This window comes from Cyclopterus lumpus, chromosome 13 (assembly GCF_009769545.1).
Source record: "Cyclopterus lumpus isolate fCycLum1 chromosome 13, fCycLum1.pri, whole genome shotgun sequence".
Classification (NCBI taxonomy): domain Eukaryota; kingdom Metazoa; phylum Chordata; class Actinopteri; order Perciformes; family Cyclopteridae; genus Cyclopterus; species Cyclopterus lumpus.
The window spans coordinates 12869010-12890206 of NC_046978.1; the positions used below are offsets into that span (position 1 = coordinate 12869010).

The 21197-nt window shown below is 45.4% G+C and overlaps 1 protein-coding gene across 2 annotated transcripts in view; it reads left to right on the top strand.

Annotated features, from left to right (window-relative positions):
- Positions 1 to 21197, top strand: part of LOC117741888 (RNA-binding protein Nova-1-like) — a 71156-nt gene that overhangs the window by 29740 nt on the left and 20219 nt on the right. The window lies entirely within an intron of this gene.

The following is a 21197-nucleotide window of genomic DNA, read 5'->3' on the forward strand; positions in this document are numbered from 1 at the left end:
TCATGCTAGTGGGGGAGGGTGTCCCCCCCATCTGCCTCAGAAGAGAGAGAGAGAGAGAGAGAGAGTACATATGTCCTCTGCAATCTGTGTGTTAAAAGAGTCACAGAATAATGGAGCCTGCAGCTGTTGCTTGTTACGAGTATTTGCCTCGATATATTTCTTGCATCTTAAACAGCCAATGCACCAACCATACAGTTAGTTAGTTAGTTAGCTAGTTAGCTAGCTAGTTAGCTAGTTAGGGGGCGTGTTTGACGTCAGCCTCTTCCCTGGTCTCCAAGCTTTCCGAGATGAAGGCTCCCAGTTCTGTCGTTTCTCCTCTGGCTTCACACCTTCCTCCCTCTCTTCTCTGTAGGTTTGATGAAAGTAAGCGAGACAAGCAAGTCTGCCAACGCAAATACGTGCAAAGGAATTGATTTGAACAAATAAATGACAACCCTGATCAAATACAATACGATCCTATAAGAAGAGTGTTAACCATATCAAATAGACGAAGGCTCATTATGTGGAAAGGTCACGTTTCTCAAGTGCCCCCCCCCCCCCCCCCCCCCCCACACACACACACACACACACACACATACGGCAGCTGCAGTCTAATGGCTTCTGGAATAACACCAACTTCCTTCTATGTCTTTAGCATACCTGATGGCAGCTTAAAATAGTGATAGAAAGCATGTGTTGGGTCATTGATGAGGCCAGTAAGGTACAATTTGTTTTGATTTCAGATGACTTCTTTTGGGCAACCGAAATATTTTGGTTGCAGATTTACACAAATGCAAACAATTAGAATATGTGAAACACATACACACGCTTGATTAGAAACATCTTCAATTAAGGACATTTGATATCATGACCCCTTGACGACCCCAAAATCCTCCACTTCCCCAGACTTTAAAAAACAACAAGGCCTCGAGGGCTGAGCCTCATCAACAGACTGTAAATTGATGGATGTCTCTCTCTCTCTCTCTCTCTCTTTTTCTCTCTCTCTGTCACCCAGCTACTCGTATCTGTCAGTTCCCATGACAAAGCTCCTCTCTGTGAGGGGCTCGGCTAAGCAAATGCAGCTCGGCCGTCTTCATAAAACATCTTTATCATTTACAGAGAAGGCACACACGCACACGCACACGCACACGCACACGCACACGCACACACACCTACACAACCCCCCACCCCCCCCCCCCCCCCCCCCCCCCCAAACACACGCCAATTTCAGCTAGTTTGCCCCACAATATTGCCCATTCTCTCTCTCTCTCTCTCTCTCTCTCTCTCTGGTTTTACCCATAAATAGCAGACATAGCTAGATTTGTCTCTGTGTCACCATGGCGATTCGCTTTGCCTTCCCCGACCTACTATGACGATAGCACCAGGCTGCCTCGGTGTGTGTGTGTGTGTGTGTGTGTGTGTGCGTGCGTGCTTGTGGGTGCGTGTGTAATGCAGTATTTGTAGAGGCACAGCACGGCAGCCACCGCACTTGCCCCCACCCCCATCGGACAAAGCACAGGATTGTGGGACTGCACACCCGTTGCCTTGGTGATGAGAATCAAAGTGACAGCTCTCCTAGAAGAGGAACACATCCCTCCTCCTCCTCCTCCTCCTTCCAGACCCCCCCCCCCCTCCCTGCTAGCAGGTGTAAGAGGACTGAGAGATGTCTTTCTTCCCGTCTTGGTCGGCGTCCAGGTCTCCTTCCCCTTTCTGTCCTCGAGGCTCGCTGAAGGAAGTTGAGCCGGTAATGGCCTCGTTTAATAACACCCCAAAACTTGTGTATGTAGGAACATTGAGGAAAGCTTATTTGGAAGAGCTGTAAATGGTCCATCACAATAAATGGTTTCAAATGAAATATCTCAAAATAAAAAAATAGCTACAGGAGGATGGCACAGTGAAAAAGTTGTAATTCTTCGTGTTAATGACATGATGTCAAAACTAATCTGTCGGTTTAATACTTGAAGTGAAATCAAATGCACTGCTCATCAAACACTCCTACACACACACACGAACACACGTATGTGCTCCGTCCTGATTGGCCACTTCACAACAATGACACTTAGCATTGAGGGTAGCCATGGCAACATCCCTCCAGTTGCACAAAAGGGTCAGATCTAAAAGGTCTAAATCTGCTAATGTCTCTGAGTACCTCACACACACATACACACAACACACACACACACACACACACACACATCTGTGTGTGTGTGTGTGTGCTCTTAAAGGAGCAGGTTCCTTCATTATGGAGTCCTGCTTTGTGTAGGAGTGGCATTCCCTTTAAACAGGAGGAAGGTGAGTGCGGCAAACAAAGAGCCTCATTGATGAGAGAGAGAAAGAAAAAGAGAGAGGGAGAGAGAGAGAGACGCAGAGAGAGAACCAGTTGTGAAATTGCTTTTTTTTCCTTTTTTCTCTCGTCTTTACAGACCCCCAATCTCTGGCAAGGGGACAAAGGTAGCCCTCTGGGACCCCTTTAAGCCCTCTGTCTCTCATACACAAACACACATACACACATGCACACAAACACACCCCACTCTTACAAAAGAGCTGGTTCCACAGCTGCCCCCCCCCCCCCCCCCCCCCCACTTCTATTATTTTTAATCCCCCCGGTGAAAGCTCCCCCAATTCCCCCTCCCTCCCCTGTTTCCCCAACACCCCCGCCCCTATATAGAACCCCCTCTCCCCACCCCTCCAGCATGTACACCCACATATGCACCACTGTCATCCCCTTCGTCCTCAAAGATTAATCCCCCCCCCTGCTTTCCCTCTCCCCGTCCCAAGGTCCCACAAAGCCGTCAGCTGTCATATCGTCTTTCTGACACACCGGCTGGACTCTCACTTTAATTATGAAGCTCTGAGCCTGATTACTATGTGTGTGTGTGTGTGTGTGTGAGTGTGTGTGTGTGTGTGTATGTGTATGTGGCCGGTTACCAGGGTGCATATAGTTAGATGTATTGCACAGATGGGATGGTGTGTGTGTAAATGGTCAGGGTTCAGACAGACAGGATTCAGCATTGGTGGTTCCCCTCAGAGAAAGGTGCTGATTGACTGGTAGGGTGCATGACCTCTGACCCAGCAGTGTGATGACAGGTTGATATGTACCCCATCTACCATCTGACGGCCTCTTTCTTTCTTTCATTATTGCATTGTTCCTCCGTTTCTTTCATTCTGGCTTGCCTTTATGCCGATCTTTTCTTCAAAATCAAAGTCATCATGTGCACGAATGTCCACACAGCCCCCATTTCTTAATGATCACTACAAAAGAAAACATAGAAATAATTAGGCTGCTTGAGCAAATAACAGCTCATTATTTTTAACACAATAACAGCAAGTGACGATCATTCGAAACATCTTTCTTGCACAATTTCTTCACCACTTCTTTTCTAGTCCGTTCACTGCCGAAGCGTTTTACCAACAACCATCAATTATTGAATGTGTGTCCCCCCCTCCTCCCCCACCACCCCTTTCAATAAACTTGAGCCGCGTTCTGTAAAACTCTGCTTTCATCTTCCTCCAGCAGCCGTCTGTTGTTTCCCACGTCGGGCTGTAAATCATACAATCAAGGTTCCATATGGTTGTCGTTTATAAAGATGAGGTCACACTTCCCGTCCGGACCCCGCCCTCAACGCTCATGTTCAGACGGGCGCTCACGCTCACACACACATGCAGACGGGCGCTCACGGTGCACATGTGCAAACATGCAGAGGCATACTCACACACACTCCCGGCTGAGCTGATTCTTTGTAGAGAGCGGGGCCAATAGAGAGCGAGAGAGAGCTAATCAGTGTTTTAGCTGATTGTTAATTGCCACTTTCTTCCGCCTACTTACACACAACACTAAGTGAGACAGAGAGAGAGAGAGAGATAAAGAGAGTATCTCCTGCTTCTGTCTCCAACAGTTACTTATCATTTACCTCTAATTACAGACATGTCCATCAAATCTGCACACACACACACACTTTAACCCTAAACACGGATCTGATGACCACCCGGCAGCAGAAGGAATAGCCTCTACTACTCTCACTGAGATTACTGTTGCACTTCTATGCGGTCAGATCAGTCTCAATAATTGCAAATGCACACAGACAGACTTACAAATGCAAACACAAAGATTTACAAATGTGCACAGAACAATTTACAAATATGTTTGATTTACAAATGCACACAGAAGGATTTACAAATAAATTAGACTCACAAATGCACGCAGAATGACGTGTCTGTGTTTATTTATTTGTCAATCGCACTGCATTTGTTTGTGGATTCTTCACATGTGTGTGGATTTATGAGACTCCCCTGCCCTATATCCGCAAATGCGTTTTTTCAACATAGACCTAGCTGTAGCCAATCAGATGTCGCCCTCATTTTCAGCCAATCACATGAGCGCATCTCCCCCACCCCTCCACACAGGGCTGCCAGCGTTACAGTTGCGCAATTTGCAGAGGGATACACAATTAATGTACACCCCCCCCTACATTGTTGTAAGTCATTGAAAGTTCAGTTTAATCTTGTAAATCTTGTAGAAAATCTTGGTGCGGCACGAATGTCGTTAATAGAGCGAAGCGAAAAGTTCGCCCGCTGTCATTCAGACGTTGTCGGTGAAAGTCACCGAGCAGTGTGAGCCCACGGGTGATGTTATGTATAAATATATATATATGATATTAATATTATGAACTCGAACACGAGGGCGTTAGATGTTCCGACGTTTATGGGATGTCCACAACAAGTATAAAGCAGAAATAGTGGATGACGGAAGTTATAACTGTTTCCACGGAGTAAAGCCACGGAGATAAGCCACGCCCCCTCTAAGGCGCAAATAAAGCGAATGACGCTCAAGTCATTGAAAATGAGGGCGACATTTGATTGGCTACAGCTAGGTCTGTTTTAAAAAAATTCATTTGCGGATCTAGCCACGGCAGGGGAGTCTCATAAATCCACAATGTGAAGAATCCACAAACAAATGCAGTGCGATTGACAAATAAATATACAGAGACACATCGTTCTGCGTGCATTTGTGAGTCTAATTTATTTGTAAATCCTTCTGTGTGCATTTGTAAATCGAACATATTTGTAAATTGTTCTGTGCGCATTTGTAAATCTTTGTGTTTGCATTTGTAAATCTCTCTCTGACCCCATACACTTCAGTGGTTTACAGTCTGTATATTTAAAATACTTTTTTAATTTGTGTGTTCAGCTGTCAGGAGGGCAAACCGTGACCCGGAGGTTTTGTGTTACGGTGTGTCCTTCCCACTGCGCTTTTATGGAACCTGAGAAGGCTGATTTTCAAGGCTCTCTGTCCGGGATTCGGAACAAAGTCTATGACGGCTCTCAGCAGGGCGCCGGCTAGCAGCTAACGGTGCTAACAGTACGAACGGTGCACACAATGGAAACAGTGCCGACATTACGCAGCTCTATCTTTCCATAGCAAATAGTCATTTGCTGCTCTAATGCTCTGGATATCACATAGATATCGCGTATCCTTTAAACAGGATATGCATATAGGTTTTGCTAGCATAGTCAATAATTCAATGTGGATATTTATCGCCAGTCCAAACTATCGTTGGTGACGCGAGAGCAAATAGAAGTGCAGAAGCATCTTTTCCCCAGCCGGCAGTCTCGCTGGCGCTCCACAATTTGGCTCCACACCCTCCTCCTCTCCCGGCTTCTGCTCTCGCGTTAATCAAGTCTCTCACAGCTTCAAAGTTGGGTCTGCAACTACAGCACGAGTCCTCCACCTCAGAGTTATATTTGCTTTTCCTTCACCGATGTGGATTTCTGTCACGCTTGAAGAGAAGTGTGCGTTGGAGTATAAACTCTCGGGCGGTTTCACCAGCGGCGCATGAGGCAATGAGTTCAGGCATAGTTGAGGATGTTTTGGTGTGTGAGGCTCTGCAAAGTTTTCACTTTCTCAGGCTACGTCCCCACTGTGAGAGCCAAGTCCCAGCACACACACACACACACACACGTACAAAAAATATACCCAGAGACATGCACACACACACACTCACACACACATTGCAGTCCCAGCTGTAACAAATGTGGACCAGATTGTGTATTATGATGATGTAAAAGACCAGGTATGCTGGTCTCCATGGTTGACGAGCTTTGTTGAGTAAATGTTGTGTGTGTGTGTGTGTGTGTGTGTGTGTGTGTGTGTGTGTGTGTCCAGAGGGGTCAAGCCACATGCCATGAGCTGTTCAGGAGCCCTCTTTGGTTCCCTGTCGAATACATCATGCGGTGCTGCAGCCAATCACAAACATGCGTGTGTGGGTTGAGACATCATTGTACTCTTTCTCCGTCCGAGGAAGATGGACAAGTTTTCGGGGCAGATTCAATCTGTTATGAATACGTTATGAATCTCTCCTGGCACTTTGTTGACATCTGTCGTGTTTGTAAAGTAGAAGTAAAACAGTGCTTTCAATTATGATTAATGTATGAGCACACAAACATGTCAAATTCTCCTCAGTGATAATAATAACAATAATAATAATAATAATAATAAAAATAACTTTATTTATATAGCACCTTTAAAAACAGGGTTTACAAAGTGCTCTACATAGAATTAAGGCAAAAAACATTTCAGAAATACAGGAGGCAAAGGAGACCATGCTATATAGGCAATGAACACAATAATGGAATAGAACAATACAAATACAGAATAAAGCAGAACAGACAAACTAAAATAGGGGAAACAAGGGGAAACTGCATAAAAGGACGACATCACTTAAAAGCAGTTCTATAAAAATGGGTTTTAAGAAGTGATTTAAAAGAAGTTACTGATTCTGCTAGTCTTATCCCCTCAGGTAGGTCGTTCCAAAGTCGAGGGGCTCTGATGGCAAATGCACGGTCACCCTTTGATTTAAGCCTTGACTTTGGAACGGCCAGAAGGGCCTTGAAGGGCCTTGAAGGGCCTTGAAGGGGGTCTTGAAGGGCCCCACCGGAGAATCCAAGGCTGCAAGCTGGCTCACACGGATGTTGAGTTTGGAAACGAGAGGCACTCTAATGCTTCCTTGAGGGGGATGTTTCTCCTCATTATTGTGTGGTCCAGTAAAAGTCAATGAGCACAACGGGGCATTTACATCACCAGCGGGAGGGCCTCCATTAGCGCGCCGCGTGGCGCATGTGATGTCACGCTGTACGGTACGGGTGAGGGGCGAGCGGATGGCACGGAGGGCCGGGTTCAAACAGCGGCAGCTCTGCAAGGAAGTCCAGACAAGCAATCTCATATTACAGCCCTGTTGCTCCGCTGTGTGTGTGTGTGTGTTTGTGTTTCCAAGTATGAGTCAGAAGGAAAAGGGTGTGTTCAGCTATGAGAGATACAGAGAGAGAGAGAGTGAAGGGAAATGAGAGGAGGGAAGGCGAATGTGGAAGGGTGGAGCAAGGAAGGTAAAACGAGAGATGGAGAGAGAAAGAGAAAGAGAGAGATGTGATGGTATTTTCTTCTTTGTTTACCATGTAAATAAATGTGAAATGTGTATTTACTACACTGCCTGAAGGTGCTGCGGTTTCATTTTGTTTTGCTGTTGACATTCAAAGACCATGACTAAATATAACTTTATTTACATTGTGTTATATTTCAAACAGTTGTCTCTTTGACATTGAAGTTTAAATTACACAAGTGCATCACTGGGTTGTTTCTCAGGACTCAGGACTTATGGGCTTTGTAAGATATCTCCATACCTTATAAGGTATGGAGATACCTTATACCAAGATACCAACAGGTTCTAATGGAAAGATTCCTCTGAAGAAAGTCTGGATTCCTCTGGCTTCACTTTGATGTCTGGCTCGTGAAGGTCTCTGGCCTTCTTGACCGCGGTACTTGTTCCGAGTCAAACTCATTGTGCTCATTTGTAAAGCTATTTCAACACAGTCGCGACATATACCCCTTTGACTCCGCCCGCTGGGGTCGGCCTCCAACCGATGACAGGGTCTCCGCCTCTGAAATGTTTGCGGGACTAAAACTTCAATCTGTAAATGATCTTCAGAGACAGAGAGGGGAAAACTGTCTCTGGGGAGCGGAGACATGGTGAGGGAAAGAAAGGTGTGCGTGCGTGTGTGTGTGTGTGTGTGAGAGAGAGAGAGAGAGAGAGAGGGAGAGAGAGAGGCTGACAGCAGTGACGGGGCAGCTGATAGGATAAAGTGGCAGTTGTAGTGCACATGGGGAGCATAGATGGATTTGGGGGGGATTTGAGGCTATAAGAGGGTGGGGACAAGAGGCTTAGTCCAGCTGACACTGTCCACATCATACAGACACACAAGTTAAAGATAGACAAAAATGAACCTTTCACACACGCACACAGAGGTTGGAGGGGAATGTTTAGATAACTTTGAGGCTTCGGGACGCAGTGCAGCATTGGTAGAAGAGTAGAAGCAGGTGTGTGTGTGTGTGTGTGTGTGTGTGTGTGTGTGTGTGTGTGTGTGTGTGTGTGTGTTTGTGTGTTGGGCAAGAAGACAGGTGTGGCCCAATCAAGGCAGTTGTGTGACACTAGATACCAACAGGGTAGATAACGCTCGAAGGAGAAGTATCAGAGCTGGAGTGTGTTTGTGTCTGTGTCTGTGTGTGTGTGTGTGTGTGTGTGTGTGTGTGTGTGTGTGTGTGTGTGTGTGTGTGTGTGTGTGTGTGTGTGGAAGTGAGCTGTGCAGAAGGCCAGTGTGGTATCTGGTGAGCTTCCAGGAAACTCCTTATGATATCATGAACCTCCATTTGTACCCACTCTGTATGAAGGCTAATTCTAATCTAACAACAACACTCTTTTTATTTTAAGGCATTTATACACTTAATTGTTAGTTACTCCATTTCTGCCAATAGAGCCGCCAAAGTCCTTCACACTGAACCTTTAAACCACTTTATTTGTAAATTATTTCAACCTCGTTTCAGCTGTAAAAACTACCAGAAATAAAAAGCCTCACTGCACTAAAAACTCAAAAGAAATCCACACTGTGACTGGTGGGATGCTTCTCTTGTCCGAGTGATGTTTAAACGCACTCCATTATCAACCTAATTTGAGTAATCTTCCAGGCTCTTCCGATGCCACAGAGACACAATTCCCTTGAAAGACATTTTAGATGTTGGTCCCTGCAGAAGAAGAGGTAACAAAAGATCAGAATCAGAATGCTTTCATCCTCACGGGGGAAATTAGTTCTTAGAAATAATTACATAGTGACAAAAACAGACCAGAAACCTCTCTGCAAGCATGTTTAGAGCTTAAATGGAGTGACTCGAAAACATTAAACAAGTAACGTAAATGCATGTTCGGCACTGTTGGAAATGAAAGAAAGAAAGAAAGAAAGAAAGAAAGAAAGAAAGAAAGAAAGAAAGAAAGAAAGAAAAAGGAAATACCTAGGGACAGTGAACGAGAGAAAGGGGTCTGGGGTCAGAAAGAGCCATTCCCATTCTGTCACTTCATTATTTAAGTGTCGGTCACTCAGTGTGAGAGAGAAAGAGAGAGAGAGAGATTTGATTTTTACAAAACCTTCATTTTACATAAAACAATACGAACAAACAGACACCTCGTATTTAGATGAACTAAATAAAACAACAACTGAAGGCTTTAGCCTTAACAGTGTCGGCTCGCTGTCGGGAGCTTCCTCCTCTTCCTTGTCCTGCAGCATCTTCGTTTTGTCCTCGTCCTCCAAGCCTGGAAGCCACCGCCGACACGCCTCCCAGTCCAGGACCGGCCACCTCCGTCAGTCTCCTCCGGTCGCTCCTCTGGAACTCGGGCCCCATGTGCCAAATACTGCTCAGACGCCTTTAGCACTTTCTCAATATTCTGTGCTATCTTCCTCAACCTGAAGCCCTCCTGATCTGAAAAACTTTTCACGGCTTTATTGGCCATGTGGAGCCGAATGGACCTAACGAGCCTCGGCAAGTCAGAAAGTGGTCCTCTATTAAAATCCTCTAGTTCTTAGTCCCACCTAGAAACCCCCTTATTGTGCCCACACTGTACTCTCCTGGCCGTGCGTCAACATCATCAGAGGAATCACCCTCTACATCAGAGTAGGAGTCCTCCTCCATACTGGACTCAGACTCCCCGTCTCCTTTGCCCGAAGCTCCTTTCTTCGCCTGTGAGTTTTCCCCATCCTCCCTGCTCTTCCCCTTCAGACGGTGAACCTGACGCTTCTCCTTATCCTCCTCCATGTCAACCTCACGGTACATCAACACGACATCCGCCTCCTGCCCACATTTTTCCTTCCCTGCCCCCTCATCTTCCACCTGCTGAGACACACCTGCCCTCTCTTCCTCCACTTCCTGGGCCACCTCTGCCCTTTCTTCCTCCACCTCCTGGGCCACCTCGGCCCTCTCTTCCTCCATTTCTTCCACTTCCTGGGCCACCTCTGCCGTCTCTTCCTCCACTTCCTGGGCCACCTCTGCCCCTTCTTCTTCACCCTGCTGGGCCCCACCCGTCTCCCCCTGCCCCTCCTGACGGTCCCCTCAGACCCCCTCAGGACCCTTCTGGCTCTGTCCCTCAGCAGTCGCTTCACTAGAAGCATCCCGCTCAGCTGACCTCTTGCTTGGGCAGTCCCTGGCCTGATGCCCCTCTCGTCTACAACTGAAACATTTCCCGTTTCCAGAGGACACAAAAAACACATACTCAAAGTCCTCGACTCTGGTCCTGATCACGCTACCTCCTGTGAGACACAACGTGTTTCAGCAGGGGAGACCTGCACCCAGCGGAGACCTTCCTCACCTGCGACACCACCTACCTGTGTCTCACCAGCTCTCTGAGCAAAACCTCGTCCCTAATAAACGGAGGCACATTGTCCACCGTGACTCTGACCGTCGGTGTTACCAGTGGCAGAACCGGCACCACTGTGTCTTTTACCACTATGCTCACCTTCTCCACGCTGTCGAGGAAAATCACGACCGCGCTGTTCATGAGGGCGGCGGACTTCACGCTGCCGTGACCCACCGCCAGACTGCAGTCCTCAACCGAGCACGCAAAACACGGCGCGACCCTCACGCCATGTCTCCGCGTCAACCAGCTGAGGTCCATCACGATGTTAGCACGCGGTGTATCACGCCGCTAACACTAGCTGGCCGGCTGCGCGAACACGGACACAGAAACCCACCAAACCCCCTCGTGCACACAGTACCACCACACAACACTACAACATACACCGCGTCGACCACTTTCAACAAGAAAAACAGACAAAAAACACAATTTACTCACAAAACAACGCTCAGAGAGAGAGAGAGAGAGAGTAAAGATAAAGGGTGTGAGTAAAATCAAACAGTGTTGAACTCGTTTGGGTCGACCAAGAATTCACACAAGGTCCAGTTACCACACGGGCCCACCGAGGCCACAAACGAGCCGTGTGTGTGTGTGTGTGTGTCTGTGTCTGTGTGTGTATATGGGAGAGACCCAATGGAGCGTGTTATCCCAGCTGTCTGTCTCCATCACTACGGTCACTTCCTACTTGATCCACGTTTGTCACATTTTTTCCTATTTTGTAAGACCTGCAGAATCCTTATTCTGGAATATAAACAATGGACATAGAAGATTTATAATGCTTACTTACTTTGAGACTCTCAGTGGGGTCTGTGTTTGTTTGTTTTCCTGCTGCGAAAGGTTTTTTTTTCTACCTGTAATTGTCTGAAATGTTCAAACTGTTCCAGATCCCATTATTTTGCTGAGGGGAGGCCGGCAGTTTGGAATGTGACAGCAGGTACAACGGGTCGAGTGGAAAGAGAAAGAGAGAGAGAGAAAGGAGGAGGAGAAGGAGGAGAAAGGGGTTTAGGTGGAAGTGGTGGTAGCAGATCACAGAGAAAATGAGAGGAGAGGAGAGGCAGCCATGGCCTCTTTTCAGCTAAACAGCCCATGCAGAGCAAACGCTCTGCATGGGCCGGGTCACTTGGTCAACACTAACTGACGCTGCTGCCAGAGAAAGAGAGAGAGAGAGGGGGGTTCAGGTAAAATCTCTAGTCCTGTTACCTTAACATAAAAAATGACTTACATGCAATTGCAGACACAAACAGAAATTTTCCAGGACACAATGTTCACCATCTATTTGCCAGAAGTATTTATTGATTTTGGAATTGTTTCCGAAATGTTGCCCTGAGGCGTCCAAATAAAGGGGCTTGGAGCCGTTGGAGGCGTGAAGGAGGTGGAGGCTGGATGGAGAGCAGCAGGACCTTCCAAGAGAGAAGATTACATCACAGCGGAGGAATTCCTGCGCTTTCTTCCACTTTCTTTTGTTATTCTTTAGAGAGAGTCGCCTTATTCTTCTCACAAGTGCTCCGTCACTGCCGGACCTCGGCGGGGGATAAAGGAGGAGAGGGTTAAGGGGGGGGGCTTTGGAGAGAGGGGGGAGAGGCTGACAGGAAACCATGTTTTTTACTGTCCCTGGTGCTGCTTTCAGGGGTGATTTTGAGAGAGAAAAAAACACGAGGAGAAGAGGAGAGTAGAGGGAACATAGAGAGACGGGAGGAAACAGGAAATGAGGGATAACATAAGATTCATGTTAAACACAACTCTCTGAGAACACGTTACAGACACATTACAATAAAAAACACAAGTAACTGAATATTTCAGGTCATCTTGAGGTATAAATGTAAGGCCCTTTACACTAATTCTAGGATATATTGTGGTGTTTTAATGGTGAGTTGTTCTTATGTGACTGGTTTATTGTGGTACTTTTTGGGGGTGTTGTTTGCGTAGCTGTAATCTTATTCTTTGTGGCTAATTGTAATAATGTGTGGTAGGCCTACACTTTGAGGTACATTTTGGCAATTATTTGTGGAATTTCTTACAGTACTTTCTGGGTCTTTGTTGGACTTCAAACACTGCTTGTTGATTGGTGTGTTTTCATACAGTGCATTTATAGTGCTGCCAAGGACATACGCAGAGCAATGTGAGCATTATTTACAACATTTTCTATCCATTTGTCACCCAAAGGGGTCTTTCAGGGCCGGTTGAGACACTTTGGTCTGACAAGTGAAGCCAATGCTAAAGTGCCTTAAACATTCTCTCTGCTGACCATCAGGGGGCGACTCCTCTGGTTCAGGATGTTCTTTTAGTGAATTATTAGCAGAGTATTAGCAGCGGAGCTACCTTGTGATTGACAGGTCGCTACCACTGTTTTGTATGGTCCGGCACTTCAACGCTCTCACAGTGTGTTTTCAGTTCGTGAACATTGGCTCCACCTCTCGCGCTGTCAAAAAGAACAACATGGCGACGGCCAAAACTCTAACGGCTTCAAAAAGTCAGTCCACAAAACAGGGAGTGACGCCACAGTGACTTTGTCCACTTCTTAAACACAGTCCGTGGTAGAGACGCAGCATGCTTGAGGAAGCCTTTTATTGTTCCTGTTTGGTTGTTTTACAGTCGGTTAAAGTCAGTAAAGAGCAGTCAAAGCAGTGCTCCGTGCCAGCCAGCCACAGTAACATCGGGGTTTAATACGTTTTCCTAATCAACCGTGATTTTGTCTGGTGTGAACGCTGTGGAAGCCATGGGGAGTGTGTGTGTTGCAGCCCTGTAGCACTCGAGGGGGGGGGGGGGGGCGTAACTCTCTGCCAGCCCATTACAAAGCAACCATCACATTTCTATCCACATAAGCTGTAGTGTTGGACCGAGCACTGCTTTCCGTCTTCTGTTTCTTTTCTTCTATGCTGGCTTTTTTTCTCTCACGTCTCTCGACTCCCTTTTCTTGGATCCACTTTGGATCCGTTCTTACCTGGCTTTGTTTTACAGTTTTTGGGGCTTTTCTCTTTTCCCTCTTTCGCTTGTAATTTTCCAACTTTCCTTCCTTCACTCACTCATTCCCTTCTTCCTTCCTTCCACCGTCCCTCTCCTATCTGTCTGTCTCCCTAAAGAAGACTTGGTCGGCTGCAACAGAGAACAGGTCCAAGTTTCCTTACTGCTGCTGATTACATCAGCACATGCAGTCATGCCCTCTCTCGCCCTCTCTCTCTCTCTCTCTGTCTTTTGGAATAACAACTCATGACATCACCAACAGCTGCCCCGCTGCATGAAAGAGTGTGTGTTTGGTGTATAATCACACTTGTGTGCGAGTGTGTATGCGTTTGTATTACAGTTGTAGGCCAAACTTTGCAGCAGCAGTTATCCGTCATCTATCAATCAATATATATATATATATATATATATATATATATATATATATATATATATATATATATATATACTTTTCTGCACAGCTGTGCCTGTTCATTAGGCCATAAAGCTTTTTAATTGGATGCTAAGGTTCCGTGCGACTATTTCCATTGGCTTATTGGGGTGTCACTCAATAAATCCATCCATCTCTCACTGAAAGAGGCCTATTGGTCGTCGTCAGCACTTCTTTCTTTTTGCTTTACGAGAGGTCATTGTGCAGAAAAGCTGCGGTAAGGTTACTGCAGAGTAAGAGCAGGGCTCAAGTCATGAGAGGTGACTAGTGACAACAATAAAGCATAAGAAAATGAACTTGAGTACAATTCCAGTCTGAAATTTGTATATGTGCGTGCCACAAAATGGGACTATGTGGGAATTGTGGGGATTAATTGTGGGACTATGTGGGAATTGTGCTTTGTTTCTTTAAGGCACAACAAAAGGGAAATAAACCCTTTCCAGCTGTAATTAACCAGTGCAGCAGAGAAAGCTCACTGGTTGGGAAAAATACGCCATTGATGCTCCAGCCCCTTTGTTGTTGAGGAGAATGAATCCTGGTCCGCATCCTAATAATGAAAAGATGTTGGTTCATCTTGGCAGGAACACCCTTTGGCTCAGAGGTTGCTAATGAATTTAAATACTCTTGGGTTTCAATTTGAATGTTCTAAACTCAATCTGTCAATGAATAGAATAAATAAGAACTAAATAATACGTCTATAAAAACATAGACATACTTATTTTATTTATTTTTTAAAACTTTTTATCTATAGATTTTTTCAAGTAACAAAGAACGCGACAAAACATTGTAAATGACAACAAAAAAAGATTTAAATAAATAAATAGATAAATGAAGAAAATGAAAAACAATAGGGGGTCAACAATCGCTCTTTACACTATTTAGGACCCTTCTTTTCTGGTCACTTAATCCCTTGAATGCTATCCACTTCTCCCAGCGCTGCTCATGGGTCCCTGATTTTAACCTTAGAAAATTAGTAAATTTTTCCATATAGTTTATTTCCTCAACAATGTCCAGACATACTTATTAAACTTACTTTTTCCCACATTCCCCTTTTCGGAGTAAAAAAGTCACGTAACTGTGACGAGCGGGCGCCTGACACATCAGGAACCTCCAGCTGACCTTCACCCTTTGGTCCGTTCATCCTCTCCCTGCGCCGTGGCCCAGTTAGCCGTTTCATGCACTCTCTAACCCTCTGGAACAACAAGGTGTTGAGCTGCAGCGCTAACAGCCGGCTAATCCAACCCATCTGATCAAAGGTAGCCAGTTAACCTGAGCTTATCCGCAGGCCAAGGAGATCCGTTTAATGAGCTTACATTAAGTCACTGTGCTTCCAATCAGCTGGGATTGAGCCTCAGAGGTTGTTTTAGCTACCAGATGGATTTTACTCGTAGTCCCCCCCCCCCTCTCTTTCTGTCTGCTTGTATCCTTCTGCCTGGATTGGTTCTTAATCAACTAAAATGTTTTGTGTATTTCCATCTCGCCCTCCCTCTCTCTCTCTCATTCAATTTTCAGTTTATTTTGTATAGCCCAATATCACAAATTACAAATTTGCCTCAGAGGGCTTCACAATCTGTACACATACGACATCCCTGTCCCAGGACCTCTCATCGAATCAGGAAAAACTCCCCCAAAATAACCTTTCACAGCGAAAAAAGGGAAGAAACCTTCAGGAGAGCAACAGAGGAGGATCCCTCTCCCCGGATGGACAGATGCAATAGATGTCATGTGTACAGAATGAACAGCATTTACAAATTTACATAAACACATTACATGAATATGAATTCATGTAAGTAGTATGAATGGAACTCCAATCCATAAAACAGAAGGAGGTAGAGAGGAGGGGGGGCGGGGCATCAGCAGGGCCAACGCGGGAGGCCGTCTCACCAGGCATCAGACACCTCTAGGTCCAATGGACCCTATGAGACGTGAAGTCACAAAGACTCCGGGGAGGAAGCAGAGTTAATAAGGTGCAATGGAGAGATGTAAATTCATCCATAAGGAGAGAGAGAAGAGGAGATAGGTGCTCAGTGTATCCTAAAACATCCCCCAGCAGCCTATAAGCCTATAGCAGCATATCAAGGGGCTCGACCAGGGCAAACCTGATTCAGCCCTAACTATAAGCACTATCAAACAGGAACACGAGCTGCAGCATTCTGGATCAACTGGAGGGATTTAAGAGACTTATTAGAGCAGCCTAGTCTGGAAGTAACAAACATGTGAACCAGCTTTTCTGCATCTTTTTGAAACAAGATGTGCCTGATTTTTGAAATGTTACGTAGATGAAAAAATGCAGTTCTTGAGATTTGCTTAACGTGGGAGTTAAAGGACAAGTCTCGGTCAAAGATAACGCCGAGATTCTTTACAGTGGTGTTGGATGCTACGGCAATGCCATCTACAGAAACCACATCACCAGATAATTGATCTCTGAGGTGTTCAGGGCCCAGTAAAATAACTTCAGTTTTGTCTGAGTTTAACATCAGGAAGTTGCAGGTCATCCATGTTTTTATGTCTTTAAGACATTCTTGAATTTTAGCGAGCTGGTTGGTCTCCTCTGGTTTGATCGATAGATATAATTGAGTATCATCTGCATAGCAATGAAAGTTTATGCAGTGTTTCCTGATAATGTTGCCCAAAGGAAGTTGCCTTGTGGAACTCTGTGATTAACGTTGGTGGTCATCGAGGCTTCATCGTTTACAAATACAAATTGAGATCGATCTGATAAATAGGATTTAAACCAACTTAGTGCGGTACCTGAAATGCCAATCGACTGATCCAGTCTCTGTAATAGGATGTTATGATCAATGGTGTCGAACGCAGCACTAAGGTCTAATAATACCAGTACGAAGATGAGTCCTTTATCTGATGCAATTAGGAGGTCATTTGTAATTTTCACCAGTGCTGTCTCTGTGCTGTTTTCTAAATCCTGACTGAAACTCCTCAAATAAACTATTCTGATGTAGAAAGTCACACAACTGATTTGCCTGTTAGCAAAGACACATTAACAATATCCAACAGAGAGGTGCCAATTAAAGGCAACACGTCTTTAAGCAGCCTCGTTGGGATGGGGTCTAAGAGACAGGTAGACGGTTTAGAAGTAGAAACCGTTGAGGACAATTGGTCTAGGTTAATGGGAGAAAAGCCATCCAAATATACACCAGGGCATGACCGCATTCCTGCCCTCTCTTTCTGCATCTGATTCCAGTTTCCTGAAGGCTCTCCTGAAGGTTTCTTCCCTTTTTTCCCTGTCATAGGTTATTTTTGGGGAGTTTTTCCTGATCCGATGTGAGGTCCTGGGACAGGGATGTCGTATGTGTACAGATTGTAAAGCCCTCTGAAGCAAATGTGTAATTTGTGATATTGGGCTATACAAAATAAACTGAATTGAAGTTTCAGCTTGTGACGTGAATATCCGTCAGTGTAAATAAGTAGACAGACAGGGATGAAAAAAGAGAAACACAGAAAAATGAGGTAATTGTGTAAAAGCTCTGTGACTGTTTGCGTGAATTCTAAATTCCAAGTTGAAAAAACTTGAAAGCAAGACAGAGTGTTCCACCTTTATTACTCTCAATACTTTATGGAGATGGAATGCAATATTTCCACCACAAACTGTCGATTTAAAAAGACGCGTGGAGAAGGCCTCTCTGTATCTTGTTGTCCCTCTTCCTCTCCGTCTTTTCTGACGTGTCTTTGTTGTGATAGGTGTATCTCTCTCTCTGCGTCCCAGTCCATCTCCCTTGCCCGTTTGTTTCCAACCAGACTGTTTTATGCACTTTACTGGGTGTCTGAGCTGAAAAACAACATTAATAAACCAAGAAAGAATAACTTCTTTTTTTTCAGGTCACAGAAGCTCTTTGATTTTGTTCAGGAAAGTCGCAGAATTTTTACATCGTGGACTGTAAATAAATACTCCTCGTTGGCCCAGTTTAAAGCTGCAGCTTCAAATTCCCACAGAAGTGATTGAGCTCACATCTTATCTTTTATTTATCAGTTGTTTTTACAGTCAGGAATGTATTACTTCCTTGTGGAGATATTCACAATGTGGTTTTATTATTATTGTAAATCGATCAGGAAAATATTACAATAAATGAGCTTGACAATATTGTACATCTGACAAATAATGATATATAAAGACAGTGCGTTTTTTAATCTTTCTGTTAGAAATCTGAAGTCTCCAAACCCACGCAGAGAAAACTCCAGAAAAGACATTACAGAGAGAGACTTTTAATGACGAGGAAACTGGACTTGGCAGAGGGACCCATTTGTGTTCCATTTGGGGTTTAATGCCACATTCTGGCCAACATCTGACCTTTAAAGCTGCTGCAGCTCTTCAGGGCCGTGTTATGTGCCTTCATCGTCAGGCCAGCGCACCGGAAAAAACGGTCGGCATTGTACGTTTCTGCAAACAACGCAGAGCAAACGTCAGAGCAAATGGCGTGCCATATTATGAATGGCGGTTACTGGAAGAGACCGCTGTTAAGGTTGACGCTCATAAAGTCTGCATCGTCCACGTGGCATTGTGCATTCCTGCAAGCGTGGCGCGAGGCTGAGATGAAACGTCGACGCTCTAGTTATCCCATAATGTTTTCCGTCTGAGAGGATCCCACGCTGACTGCGGGTCACACAGCGAGGAGCTGCTGTACACCACCACACTCGTACGCCACTCATCTCACACGGTTGAGTGTTTACCCCGCAGGACGGTGTCTCCCTCTGCTGTTTTTGATTCACTGGAAAGCCAGCAATCGTCGCAAGTCTTCGTTTCTTCTCTGTCCCTTCCGTGACATTTTGTTTGCAGCAAAGCCGGGTGTTTGCTTGCCGAGGGACGCACCACTGTCTCCGTCCTCACACGTGCTTCTGTTCTCACTCTGCGCTCTGCCTGCTGCCTCCGGTGCCTCTCTGGTCATTAGGGAGGAGGAGGAGAGCAAAGGAGGAAGGAGTGAGTCATGCTAGTTCAACTTTAATAAAAACAACTGCCAGGATCCACAGCTCGGATCCCAGTGATGATAATGATGATGACGATGACGATGTGTTCCTGTGTTGAACATAGTGCTGCGGGTCACTTGGTCACTGGGAAAAGTGCGAGCCGAAGTCCACCGTCTGCTATGAATTTCACAGACACTCTCTTTTCATTTTCGATCCCCGCCATGCTCCGGTAGACATGAGCACTCCGGTACCTGAACCTCTCGTGCCGTCTGTGCTGGACTCTGCAGGTTAGTCCAGAGTGACACTGGCCAGCTGCATCAGGAGCCGCACAACAGATTTACTGGAGCAAATTGTTTACCGAGGCGGTCTTGCAGTAACACGACTGAATATATTTTATATTTTATTGTTGTGACTCAGTGGACCCGAAAGGTTGCATTAGGACCTTGTTATCTCTTTGTGTTTTCCATATCATTTACAACCCGAGATTCCTGCTTCAGTCAGTATGTTATGTTCCTTCATTTCAGATCATTATCTTTTTTATGTTTCTCCTGCAACATTCAGCCCTGCGGTGCATCTCCAATGATCCTCAGCAATAAACTCTGCATTGGTTATATCTTCCTCTTTTCTTTAGAAATGCGTTTTATTATCTGTATTCACTTTATTTGTCGGACAAGAGAACAAGTTCAATTCCTCTGTATGTTTGGTACGTGTCGAGAAATGTTACAATAAAGCTGACTTTGACCTTTAACCCGGTGGCTCAAAGTGCAGTGTGCATTTCAGTGGTATCGGTCAGTCGCCACCAGCTTCACCGGAAAGTTGTGGCAATCAGTTTCACCTCCTCGTTAGAGCTGGAATACATTTTAAAAAAGAAGTAGATTACAGTATATCGCTTCAGCAGCACAGCGCGCTCTGGGAAAAAAAGTCAAATGATGATGTTGCACGCGCACGATTGAGACAATCACCGCTCATGCCAAGACAATGGCCTGCTAATCCGTGCCTGTGATTGGACGGGCACAGATTACCCAGAGGGCACCAGCTGTTGGGGGAGAGGCGAAGCCCAGTTTCCTCAGTATCAGTATACACACACTGTCAAGTTTCCGCTTTTTGGACCATTGCAGTTTCCCCACCTGACAGGGATTGATCCGTCTACCAAAGATTTAAAACTGGATTCCACTCACAACTTGTACTTTTTTCCTCCTTTTATTTTGGTAGGTTCAGTCTCCAAGTTATTTTAATTCTCCATACAATGAAGCAAAGCTCCAATAGTTGAAAGGTGAAAAACCTTAAACAGAAAAAACAATTCTACATCTACAATTATTTTTATTTATCTATTTTTCTTATTTTTTATATCTTTTTCTATAAAATCAAAATCAATGTTTGACTTGACACACACACACACACTGTCGCCCACTAATGTCGAATTAAACGCGGAATGAGGCTGAAATGTTCTCCGACGTGGCGTTAGCATGACACCTGAAATCCAGAGTTCTCATGCATTTGTCCCTGGCCTCACGCTCACATGGCTGAGCTGAAGCACACAGCTGCTGTCAGAAGAGGCTGTTTGTCACTGCTGTCAACACACTGTAAAAATAGGGCGTGGGAATTAATATGAGGGCATTTTCTAATGGCCGTCCAGCCTAGCCAGGTAGCCAAATGTTGCAGATGTCTGGACATACTGTGTGTGTTTTTATTTGTAGCCTGTTGTTTAAACTTTGTTTGGACTCTTCAGTCTGCTTTGAATCGGTCTCGTTGCTGAACTTTTATTTCTTAAATCAAATTCCAGGCCATATTCTTTAATTTGGTTTCATGAAGTCTCTGCCCTTCCACCATGATACAGGCTGACCATCAGTTTCCAACACCCCCCCCCACACACACACACACGCACTGCACAGCTTTTATCCCTCTATCCCGCAACAGAGGGCCGAGCTGGGCCAAACCAAGCCGGTCCAACAATGCAGGCAGAGGGAGGAGACAGGAAACGCTAACTGACACGCTGCTGAGCCGAGATAAGGGCAGATCCCACTAAATACTGGAGTCAAGGGGGATAGAGATGGGAGGATGGGAGAGGAAGAAGAGGAAATGTGTGTGGGGGCAGGGGATGAAGGGAGTTTGAGAGGGAGGAAGGAAACGAGAGAGCAAAATTGAAAAGAGAAAGGAGTGAGAGAGAATAAATAATGCTA